This window comes from Neopsephotus bourkii, unplaced genomic scaffold, assembly GCF_033783945.1.
Source record: "Neopsephotus bourkii isolate Nb327-2 ecotype Australia unplaced genomic scaffold, CSIRO-AGI_Nbou_v1 NB_832, whole genome shotgun sequence".
NCBI classification, from domain to species: Eukaryota; Metazoa; Chordata; class Aves; order Psittaciformes; family Psittacidae; genus Neopsephotus; species Neopsephotus bourkii.
In genome coordinates this window covers 116,222-128,893 of record NW_026901328.1, presented here as the reverse complement: position 1 = coordinate 128,893, position 12,672 = coordinate 116,222, and positions in this window count along the sequence as shown.

The window sequence follows — 12,672 nt, the reverse complement described above, 5'->3', positions numbered from 1 at the left end:
CTACTGAATTTGTTTCCACATCAAAATGTCTGTAGTCTCTAAATCTTGATCTATAATTAAAAGTTGTAAACATAGTATTAATAATACTGTGCTGCAGATATTTATTAAGCAGTGCAGCACAATGACAGGACTTTTGAGATAATTTTCCCCATGTTTTTTCTCAGCTTGAAAGGCTGTGAATAGAGCTCTGGGTTGTGGTTGCCTTTCTGTGGAGTCTTCCCCTCCTGAGTGCTTTGTTACCTCAAGAGGGGTCACCTTTGTCACCTGTGTCTGTTCCTGAATTGGAGATACTGGTACTGTAAGGGATCTGTAGAGTCACCTTTTTGCCTTGGCCCCCTTTCTATGATATCTCTGCTGATACTTCAGGGAGAAACTGAAATAAAAAGCAAGATATTCTTATTAAAAGGTGCCACAAGTTGCTGGTGTCAGAAGAAGCGACTCAGATCTCCTGACCCCTGATTATTAGGCCCTTTGAAACAAATGCTGCCAACCTCTGCAGAATGGTTTGATGGATTCTTCTGCTACATGTATGCTGGCATCCCTGGCATGTTTTGGGTTATTAGAGTGAGGGGAGTTTGGCACGTGTTTTGTTTTCATTTTTAGCTGTTCAAGCAGGTAGTCTGTACCCATTCTTTCATCAACTGGCTGATCCATAAGATTTGAGGATCAGATTCCTTCTCTGACTGAAAAGGATGTAAGTGTTGCTATGGTCTAATGAAAACAACAAACAGCAGTCTTTGAGAAACTGATTAGTTTTCCCTTAATGGTACAGGAGCTTACTGACAGGAAGAGCCCTGCTATTCTTTACAACAATACATACTGCTCCACTCCAGATACAGCCTGTCACATAGTAGTTAAATCCTACAAGGAAGTCATATATTGGTTACAGGTTTAAGGAAATTGCAATATTGTGGTTTACAAACTAGTTGGTTAACAAAGCAGTTTCTGCACAGTGGTACTATTGATTTTAGGCTTTTAAGTACAAAGTGATTCTTAAATTCTTCATGATCTGTTTCAAAATAGTTGTGAGGCAGATTTGCCAATGTGTATGCTGTTCTCTGCTTCTTGTGAGGTCATTTTTTTTATTGCATTATCAGCTTCTTAAGATAAAGCAGCAAGCGTGTGTCTCTCCTGGCTCCTCTGCCCTCCCAGCTAGGTGGGGGAGAGACTTCCTTGCTGCAGTGGCTGAGCAGACAGGTCTCCTGCAAGTATTGCCATGTCCCCTTTGATGCATCTGGTGTCAGATCCAGGCTTTGAGCGTCTGCCTTGTAATTGGCCTGATACTAGAGGATGGTGTTGGAGTTGGATTAAACATCAGGAGCTCTGCATGTTGCACTCTGGATGGCTTTTACCTCTCCTGTGCTCTGTCAGCAAAGTGGTCTGTTTGTTTCCCAGCCTGCTTCTGATGAAATCAGCCTGCTTTAATTGCTTACATTAAGGTAGCTGGTTTTGGCCGAAGTGGATTGGGGTTGCTCAGGAGAGTGGTCGGAGCTCTGGCAAAAGTGCTGTTACAAACAGCTGTCCAATTTTATTCTTCTATTTGCAAAGTAAACATCTCTGCACAATCTTAACAGGTAGTAAAACCTGTGGAAAGAAGCAACTGGCCCAGTACATCTGTGTGGGGATTGTCTTCTACAACACTGTGCCTGGCAGTGGTGTTGTGAGCTTGCTCAGACGCATTAAGAGCTTTCTTCTTTTCCAGCTGAGCCCATACAAAAGTATTCAAAGGCTCTGCAGCCACTTTCAAGGCTTTGTTTTCAGTGCCTCGAAAATTGGTGAAGTTTCTCCAGGACATGCGAGGACTTGTGAAGTGGCTGGGCTGTGAGTTTCTGCTCTGAAAATCTGCACAGGTATTGTGCATATTGTGAATGTTAAATTTTGTGCGTGGCATTTAGCCCACATGAAAATCACAATGCTACCAGTGTCCTTTGAGTTCTGAACATGTGAAGGAATTGTGCCTTAGTGCTTGCACTCCATGCCTAAAAGTAGCAGGGAAGGGCTGTGGTCTGTTACAATTGAGTTCTACCTTTGTACCCGCTAACTTGAAAAAGCCATGAGTTCTCACACACATTTCTCAGAGCTGTGCACAAGATGTTTTTGCATAATGGGTTAGGGTTATGGCGATCCTTGTTCACATTTGTGCAATAAAAATACCAAGCTTTCTAAGCTGAAGGGAAAGACATAAATTTTTTTGAGACGTTATATCAAATTGTAATGAATCAAGATGCTGGAAGCGCCTTTAAGATAGAAATTCATCTTTCAGTTTATTGCTGTAAACATAAGCAGTTCTCTAGATACTAAATTTTATGCTGTTCAGAACTATTGCTTTTATTACCTTAGAGAATTTAAGTGACTTTTTAATGATGATGAAATCAGGATGATAATGTAGTGGGTTTATCTATATAAAAATAATTTTTTTTTAAATATAAAATAAAAATTTTATACAGTTTTGTTGCCAGTGTTGCCTTGAATTTCCATAAAAAATAACTTCAAAATGTGTATTTTTCCATTCTAAACCTTTTTAAACGTGTTGCACTTTTTGTGATCTTGAGAACTTTCTAAAATGTTTTATTATGTTTTTTTTAATAAAGTATTAGTAAATAACTTATGTTCCTCTTTTCTGCTGCTGTGATTTGGTGTTACTATGTAGTTCTCCCAGAGCCTTAGGAAATAACATCATTCTTTGTTCCTGGTTTGGAGGAAGGAGCTTCCATTGTGTTTGCCTGTTACTGGGGAAGAGGGTCCGACTTGCAAAGGTGGATATTTTCACTGGAAGTTTCCAGGAGGAAAGATCTGATAATGTTGGTATTCTGTTTTACCACAGGGTCCAATCAAACTAGTTTGCAATAGCCTTTACACCTACCATGCATGGTCTGTAGGTGACTCTGGAAGCACTATTTGAGTGCTGCTTTCCTGTTGTCTTGGTTACATGGAGCTGAAAAATATAAAGTGGCATACTTGTAAAAGGGAGGAGCACAAACTAAGAAAAAGCGTGAAAGGCAAACCATTTCTGCTGGTGTAGAAAAATGCAGGTGACCAGGTTACTTGGTTGAGGGGGAGCTGCTGATACTTCATAAAATGTTTGTGTGTCAGTGGTAGGGGGAGAGGAAAAGAAACCTGCTTGCTTTCTGGCAGGGTAGCTTTTTTGTTTCATAATCCTACACATTGCTTATTACCTGGTGATCATCTTGTAAACAGGAGGAGAAGCGGCACTTCCTTCATTGTTGGCACTGAAATTGGAGTGCCACGGTATGATTTTCTTTATATCGTAACAGTTGCCAGAGATGAGTATAACCATAAGGATTCCTAAGGGAAAAAAGGAATGCTCACACGTGAGAAATTAACTCAGAAGTCCTAAGAAAGATTAGTAACAATTTACTAATTCGGAGCATGACCACACAGTTCAAGGTGTGTTACTGCTCAGGTCATGACAACTTCCTCAGGAGCATAACCTAAGTTAGCATACTGTAACTGATCAGAGCAGTGCAGCAGGGCAGAAGGTAGGCTGGTGGACTGCAGGTTTCCTTTGTGAATGCACAGGCACCACTTGGTTACTGCTGTCTGTGCATCTGTTCACAGTATCACAGTATGCTAGAGATTGGAAGGGACCTCAAAAGATCATCTAGTCCAATCCCCCTGCCGGAGCAGGAACACCTAGATAAGGTTACACAGGAACGTGTCCAGGCGGGTTTTGAATGTCTCCAGAGAAGGAGACTCCACAACCTCCCTGGGCAGCCTGTTCCAGTGTTCCGTCACCCTCACTGAGAAGAAGTTTCTTCTCAAGTTTAAGTGGAACCTCTTGTGTTCCAGTTTGTACCCATTGCCCCTTGTCCTATCATTGTTTGCCACTGAGAAGAGCCTGGCTCCATCCTCATGACACTCCCCCTTTATATATTTATATACACTAATAAGGTCACCCCTCAATCTCCTCTTCTCCAAACTATAGAGACCCAGCTCCCTCAGTCTTTCCTCATAAGGGAGATGCTCCACTCCCTTAATCATCTTAGATGCCCTCTGCTGCCCTCCAGCAGGTCCCTGTCCTTCTTGAACTGAGGGGCCCAGAGCTGGACACAATATTCCAGATGAGGTCTCACCAGGGCAGAGTAGAGGGGAAGGAGGACCTCTCTCGACCTACTAACCACCCCCCTTCTAATACACCCCAGGATGCCATTGGCCTTGGCCACAAGGGCAGTGTCAGCTCATGGTCATCCTGTCTTCCACCAGGACCCCCAGGTCCCTCTCCCCTACACTGCTCTCTAAGAGGTCGTTCCCCAATCTATACTGGAACCTGGGGTTGTTCCTGCCCAGATGCAGGACTCTACACTTTCCCTTGTTATATTTCATAAAGTTATTCCTTGCCCAACTCTCCAGCCTGTCCAGGTCTTGCTGGATGGCAGCACAGCCTTCTGGCGTGTCGGCCACTCCTCCCAGCTTAGTGTCATCAGCAAACTTGCTGATAGTACACTCAATTCCCTCATCTAAATCATTGATGAATATATTAAATAATACTGGGCCCAGTACCGACCCTTGAGGCACTCCACTAGATACAGGCTTTCAACTAGACTCCGCCCCATAGACTACAACTCTCTGGCTTCTGTCCTTCAGCCAGTTCACAGTCCACCTCACTACCCGATCATCCAGACCACACTTCCTCAATTTAGCTGCGAGGATGCTGTGGGAGACTGTGTCAAATGCTTTGCTGTTGTTCACCACACGTCTGTGTTTCCTTGTTTTCAGGGGGGTTTTCTCCTTACCAGCCACTGTGCTGTCCCGCAGGAACCGAGCAATGTTAACTGCTTGGAGGGGTTTGGTGCTTGACCTCTCTGGACTCAGAATAGCTATTCTTTGTGTGCTAAAGGAAGCACAAGGAAGGCCAACGATGGCTTTCCATTCTGTTCCCACCGTCCATACAGCGCTCTGAATAGAAATATGCTGAGAAGCTGCAGGAGAGAAGTTTGCCCACAAGAGGGCAAAGACGGTCCTGTGATTGAAATTACTCGGCCTAGAGGACTTAATCCTCTTCCTGCCTGCATTTTCAGCGGAGTTGAAGCCCCCTTTTTTGTCAGTGCGGCTATAAATTAAACTGTGCATTTTAGTGATACTGTTTCCAGTCGTAGATCATTTCTGAAAATGTAATCTGAGCGGTTTTGGTAATACAGTCAGATGAATATTGTCTCAAGGAAATACTTCATCTGATCAGTTTAAAAGGGTTTTATTCCTTTTGTTCTGCAACCTGTCAAGGGATGTTTTTAAGAAATCAAGTCAAGTTTCAGCTGCATGACTGCACCTCCACCTATAACACTGCACTGCAGCTTTGGGGATATCTGTGATCTGCTGTGCTGTGGTTTTCAGTGAAAGGTCTATGGATCATGTGTGGCAGCACAGAGGAATAGGGAGTACCTCAGCATTTCCTGGACTCTCAAGAACATAACTGAGAGAAGCTTGTTATTCAAAAATGCAGATTATGCATGCTGGAAAAAAAATTAGGGTCCACAAGCAGCACTGCTGGCAGAGATAGCTGTAAAGCATGCCCCACAGGGCTTCTTGCCATTCCTGTCCTTTGCAGGCACGCAAGTGAAACTTGCTTTGACCAGCCTGTGTGTCCTGACCACCCACACAGTTTGTTTCTCACACTCTATTATTTCATGTCTGAATATTAGAACAGCACTGGGAAAATAAACCAGACTTGGCTGTTTTGAAGTTGGCAACTCCTGAGGTGGGAGTCAGGGCTATGCAAGGAGGTGACAGCATAAGCACATTCTTCTGACTCCTGGGCCGCCTGGTGAAGACAGCAGCTATCCTGTTGGGTGTCTGTTCCTAAATGTGTGGCACAACAGCATGTCGTTTTCTGCAGTGCCAAGTCTGGGATGTACATCAGAACTCTCTTTAGTCCGTATTTGTACATCTTGAAAGCATAATATTGGAAAGACAAAAACCATGACAACTTTTTGACTGCCATATGCCCTACCCTTGCATAGATAGTGGAGGAATGTTGCTCAAAATAATACTGTCTGCACTACGGCCTCCTTTTAATAGCTTCCTTTGCACCAGCTGTCACCCTACCAAAAATACCAGTGCAGACATGATTCCAAAATCGCTGTTCATGTTGAGCTGTGGGTAAGGAAGGAACAGTTACTTAATTGTTCTGTGGTCTCTGCACACCACTAACTAAAGAGGTGGAGCTGCTGCCCTGGTGTGAGCAACAAGGCACCCTGACAGGCCCTCATCACTTGTGTTTTATTGTTAACACCATTTTCATTCTCTTATGCCTGTCTGCTCTGTTTCAAAGGGTGCAGAGCAGTGGTTATTGATACGTTGTTAAAGCTCCTCTTCCCATTCCTGTCCTTCAAATCTAAACTGAACCACCCTATCAGTGCAATCCACAGACAGAGCTTTAGCCAAAGCTCTTGTTGCTGCTAGTTTCTTCAACATCTGAAGTAAAGTGTCTATGAAGCTCTACATTAGGGGGTACAATACAGCTCTAGAAACAACTGTCTCATTCACATAAGCCTGTTTTCTGCCTCAAAGTTCTCTTGCTCAGAATGGCTTGTTTAATGAATGAACATTTGTTGTCCTTTATTTGATGCAGGTATTTTTTTTTTTTAATTATAAATGCTTGTTCCTGGCAATTGTGCCTCTTATTTGAGGGTAACAAGGACATAATTATTCAGCTCTCATGCACCACAAACTGCTGAGCATGAGGTATTAATGGAGTGCTTTGCTGCCACCATAGCTTAATAGCTACAGCTGCAGCATTGCATTCTTGTTTGGCTCAGGTTCATGAAAAAGGGGGATGCAGATCATTAAGTTTTATGTTAAGAGTGATTTACAGATGTAGAAATAACAGCAAACTGTGCTAGATGGACAAAGCACTTTGATTTAAAAGGAGTTATTATACCAGCAGAGCTGTGATTCATACTTGTGGTGGTACAAAGACACCAGCATTGGTACGTCTCACAACTCCCCAGTAATCTCAAGAAAAGCAAGTTGTGTTACTGTAATTGTGTGTGCTGGCAGGGCTGTACTGGGGGAAGGGGAGAAAATCATCCCTGCCCTCACAACTAGCTAGCAGATGTAATAAAAGGAAGTTCCAAAGGGATGATTTTGGCTAGCTACAGGCTCTGTAGTATATATAACACCTAGGCTGGTCTCCTCCCAGCCACCCACCTATCCCATTAGCTCTGTTAAATGCTGAGAGACAAGCGCTGGAATTAAGAGGTGGGTTGTTGTCCCAGCTCCACATGGGAGAGGAAAAGGGGCATCTCCTCAGACCTACCCTGAGATATTCCAGCTGGGAGACCAACACAGACTGGATGATGAAGGAAGAGGCACATCTAGAGGATGAATCAGAGGTGAAGGGTAACTCCTGCACTCCTGAGTCACTGCTGCTGTGATTCACTCTTGCTCTCCTCTTTCTCTGAACACACAAGGGAGTAGGGCCGGATATTAAGGTTAGTCCCATGCAAATAATCTCCAAGACACACTGTGCTTTTCCCAGGGAGAATGGTATTTACTCTCTTTGGGCTGTAAAAATAGGTGCAGGATGAGTGCTGTCTCCAGTTTCCTCATCTGTCCCTGTATGGGTTAGGTGCCTCTCAGTCTACACTTGTGTTGGGTTTCTTTCCCAAGGTTTCTATTATTGCTACAATTATTCCTATGGCAAAAGGGCTGCGCACAAGTGCAAACATGTAGGAAAAGTGGTTCAGACATACTTAATTTAGCAATGACTCTACATTAGTAGTAGTCATCAGGCTTGGGGATATTCACCCTTGTGGGGAGAAATAACCCACCACTCTGCTTGGCTTACCATGTCATCCACACACACCAGCTCTATTCAAAAGTTGGCATATTCTTCTTGTCTTTCTGGTAGCCACAGAAAAATGCAGGTGTTTCCTTCACCACCACACATTACTTTTTTTCTACACATATGCACACATGCAAAGCAGAAAGCACTTAGTCTATTCCTTGCTTCTGTGCTGTTCCCTCTTTTCCCCAGGTTTGCTGTGCAGCTGCCTGTCCACCCTTGCATGGTCGAGCCTGTGGGCATACCTCTCTGGTGTCATAGACAAGAGCAGCTCTGAAAGTGATGCGCATGCCTCTGTACACCAGACAGGGCTGGAAGTCATTTTTAGGCCAGTCAGAGTAAGCTGGGGGCTTTGTGGCAGTATGTTGGCACTGGGACCCCTGTGCCTTCCGGTGTAACTTCACTCTGCTGCCTGAATTTCCTGTCACAGTGAGGAGAGCAGGGCTGCTGCGCTTCTACTAATGATTTAGAGGTTGCAGTTTATTCCTTTCAAATGGTTGCTGTGTGCATTGCTGTTACTCACGTTAGGTATAAAGAAGTTCTTTACTGTGAGGATGGTGAGGTGCTGTGAGGATGGTGAGATGCTGGTTAGGTATAAAGAAGTTCTTTACTGTGAGGTTCTCCAAAGAAGTGGTAAATGCTGCATCCCTTGCAGTGCTCAAGGCCAGGCTGGACAGAGCCTTTGTGTGACATGGTCTAGTGTGAAGTGTCCCTCCCCATGGCAGGGGGGTTGGAACTAGATGATCTTAAAGTCCAACTCTAACAATTCTATGATTGTATGATTCTAGGTCTGTAAACATCTGAAGAGCACAAAATCTACTCTGAAGAGATGAAATCTACAGCATCTCAGCATTTGGAATTTAGGTCAGTTCAAGCCAGGATCCACAAAAATGCACTTTAATTGAAGTAATTTTATCTATGTCCTAATCTTCTGCTTCAAGTGCTGAGGGAGCTGGCAGACACGATTGCTAGGCCACTCAATCATCTTTGAAAGGTTATGGCAATCAATCAGATGTGCCTGAGGGCTAGAAGAAAGCAAATTTTCACTCTGGTCTTCAAGAAAAAAGGAGGACCCTGCGAACACCAGGCCAGTCAGCCTCACCTCAGTCCCTGGAAAGGTGATGAAACGGCTCATCTTGGAGACCATGTGGAAGCCAGTAGGGTGATCAGGAGTAGTCAGCATGGATTCACCAAAGGGAAATCATGATTTATCAACTTGATTGCCTTTTAAGATAGGACAACTGGCTGGGGGAAGAGCAGCAGATGTTGTCTACCTAGACTTCAGTAAGGCTTTTGATACTGTCTCCCATGACATCCTCATAGGAAAGCATTAGAAGTGTGGGCTGGACAGTGAGGTAGATTGAGAGGTGGCTGAATTGCACGTCTCAAAGGGTTGTGGTCAGTGGCACAGAGTTTTGTTGGAAGCCTGTAATTAGTGGTGTCCCCCAAGGGTTGATACTGGGTCCAGTATTGTTTATCCTATTCATCAAGGACTTGGATGAAGGGACTGAGTGGCTCCTCAGTAAGCATGCTGACGATACGAAACTTGGAGGAGTAGCTGATACCTCAGAGCTCTCTCCTGTCATTCACAAGTATCTGGACAGGCTGGAGAGATTGGCAAAGTACTGTCTGAAATTCAACGAAGGGAAGTGCAGAGTCCTGCACCTGTGGCGCAATAACCTCCTGCACCAGTGCAGGCTGGGGGCTGACCTGCTGGAATGCAGCTCTGCAGAGAGAGACCTGGGAGCTCTGGTGAGCAGCAAGTTGTCCATAAGCCAGAAATGTGCCCCTGTGGCCAAGAAGGCCAATGTTATACTGGGCTGCATCAGGAAAAGCAGGACAAGGGAGGTGATCCTCCCACTCTACTCTGCCTTGGTGAGATCTTACATGGAGGACTATGTCCAGTTCTGGGATCCCCAGTGCAAGAGAGACATGGAGCTCCTGCTGCAAATCCAGCAAAGGACTATTAAAATGATTAAGGGTCTGAAGCATCTCTCCTGTGAGGAAAGGCTGAGGGAGCTGGGCCTGTTCAGCCTGAGTAATGTGCTCTAGGTGACATTCCTTAAACAGGGAGGTTGGACTAGATGACCCCTGAATAATTCTGTCCAACCTCAAGGATTCTGTGAAAAGCTCTGGCCTTCACAGCTGGCTCAAACATAAGACATACTCTGCTCAAACACACAGAGCAAACCTGAGAGCCCATTACCACTATACCCAGTGACAAAACTGGTTTTGAAAATATTTCTCTTGTGCACCTTTTGGTAAAGCTGCAGTTCAGCAATATGCAAAACCCAGGTACTGGTGGAGGTCATGTCATGTTCAGGAGTCATTTTGAGAACATCAACCTGGAGAGCAGCACAGTTAGCTGCTTGCTCAGGAGACATCAGGTAGCGCTGCTACTCTGCACTGGCCCCTTGATTTTAGCTTCTTCATCTGCACTTTATTTTTTAGCTCTACCCTCCTTATTTCCCACCATCATCACCCCAAAAGGCAAGGTCCCTCTCAGCCTTCTTGTTATGATCCTTGCCTCTCATACTACTAACCGCTCCAGCACACAACAAGCAGCCACAATATCATGCCTTTGGGAATTCAACACTGGCTTCTCAAAGCCAAGCTTTCACAGTGCTAAGCCAGAACAATGTCGAAGATTTTGATAACTAAATTCTGCCTCCGTGTAAAACTGGAAGCTTGTCTTGGCAGGAAACTCCTGTTGTGCTGTAACTCCTTTTACTTCTTCTTCTTTTTCTTTTTTCCTAACTTCCAAGCTTCCAACCTGTGTGAAATGCTGCTTCTGGGCATGGCCAGAAAGCTCAAATTTCACTGCTGGAGCAGCTCAGACAGAAGTTTGGCGGAGGGCAAAAAGAAGACATAATTTTTTTGCCAAGTGCCCCAAGGCAGAGGGGCTAGTTCAGGCAGGAGATGAAAGCTTGGCTGATACTTAATAAACTGGCACGTCATGAACTTACTAAACCAGTGCAGATATGAGATAATAAGAGGATAAAGGTACTTCATCAGTTGTTTATATACATACATTTTATGTAAGCTCCTGGCCGGTGGGAACCACTGTACGTGTGTTATCCCTAGTAATAATACTTATCATACTGCTCAGGAGAAACCAGAGTGCTGGCCCAGAGGGCCAGCCAAGGCTGATAGACTCCGGGCTCAGGGACAGACAGAACAGAAACAAACTCTGCAGTAGCCAGCTGTGGGCAACCAGTGACCTCTAGAAGGGACAGGTGTAGGACAGGCCAACAGCACTTACTGCTTTTCCTGTTATTCAGCCCTCTATGTGCTGGAAAAAAGGAATCATCCTTCTCCAGGAGAGAAAGATTACAAGCACCAGTGTGACTTTCTGACCTGCTTCCATGTAGCAGGTTTGAACAAGAGCTGCCTGTTTCCAGCAGGATGGCCTCGCAAGAGTGCAACCCTGTATATCTGAAAGGTAATCCAAAGGTGTGGTGCCTGCACCTGCACTCCAGTCCGAACACTGAAACACTCTGAACAGGAGAGTGGCCCATGAACACCCTACAGCTTTGTGGTGAGGGCTCTCCTGCCACCTGGGTGTGAATCTCTGCTGACAGAACAGGATGTGGGCCCACTCTGGTACCCACCTCTTCCCATGTTGTACAACCAGCAGCACCTCATGGTTGCCATCCCTATGCCAAGTTCATTAGTAGGGCCCAAAGATACCTAACCCCAGCTTTCATTGGCTTTCAAATGACAGTCTAAAAGCAAATCTGTACTTTTGCCCCAGCTGAAGGGATGGCTAGCACACAGCCTCTCATGATCAGCAGCAGTGTTTTGCCTCATGCTGTCTCTAAGAACAGTAGAACTCTGAGCAATTTTAAGTTAAACAGGGCAGAACATGTGGAAACTTGATGCTGTGTTCCACAGCATCTGGGTCAGGTTTAGTGCATCCACCCGCAGCTTTAGTAGCAGAAGAAAATCCCAGATAAAACCCCATGAAATGCACACAGCCGGCAAGCAGAAGAGAGACTTTCCTATCACTCCAGACAGATCTACCCTTTAAGTATCAACACTGACTGAAACTGTTAATACCTGCCAGCATTTCTCATAAGCTTTCTACTAACTTTTGCATCTGCTTTCTTGTATTCTGCTCTTTTTTGTTCTAGTAAGTTCTTAGTCCTCTTCCTTGGAGCATCACCCAACACTCCAGCTCCTCCCACTCTTTCATTAGAGGTTATCATTATCCAAGTGTCCTGCTGTCCCCTCTATACCTGTAAGAGACTTATCTGAAATGGGACTCCATTGTCCCAAAGATCGGTATGAGAAGCTAAGATGGAATTCCACCAATCCATTGTCTCAGAGAACTGGTGTGAGCAATTGAAATGGGGCTTGTTTGCGTCTTAATTTCACTCTTGGGATCACAAATGAAATAGGGTCCAGCACTGGGGTTTTCTCCTGTCAGACCCTGACAATACCCACAGTGATTTGTTCCCAAAGTCTTTCAGGAGCAAAGAACCCATTTCTTCATAGTTTACACAATGCAAAACACAACTATTTCAGAGCAACAAAGTGTGCAAGCTGTCATCTAGCCTGCAGTGCCTAGTTTCTACCCAACAAAAACACTATTCACTCTCTAACTTATCTCAAGCCCCCAGAGCAAAACCATAAGGATTTTGTTGCTATTGCTGTTCAGTATGAAATAGTTTGCACCACCTATTTTCTTTCTCCCAATATTTAGATTTTGATTTTCAGTAAAACTGAACCCAAAACCCTACCTGTGTTGGCTCAAAGCGTATGCTACACTCATCTTGGAGCTGAAGAAGATGGAAGACCTTTGGGCAGGATAGTCAGAGATGAGTACATCAAAACACAAAGGCAAGGCGACAGTTTTTCGGTGGCTC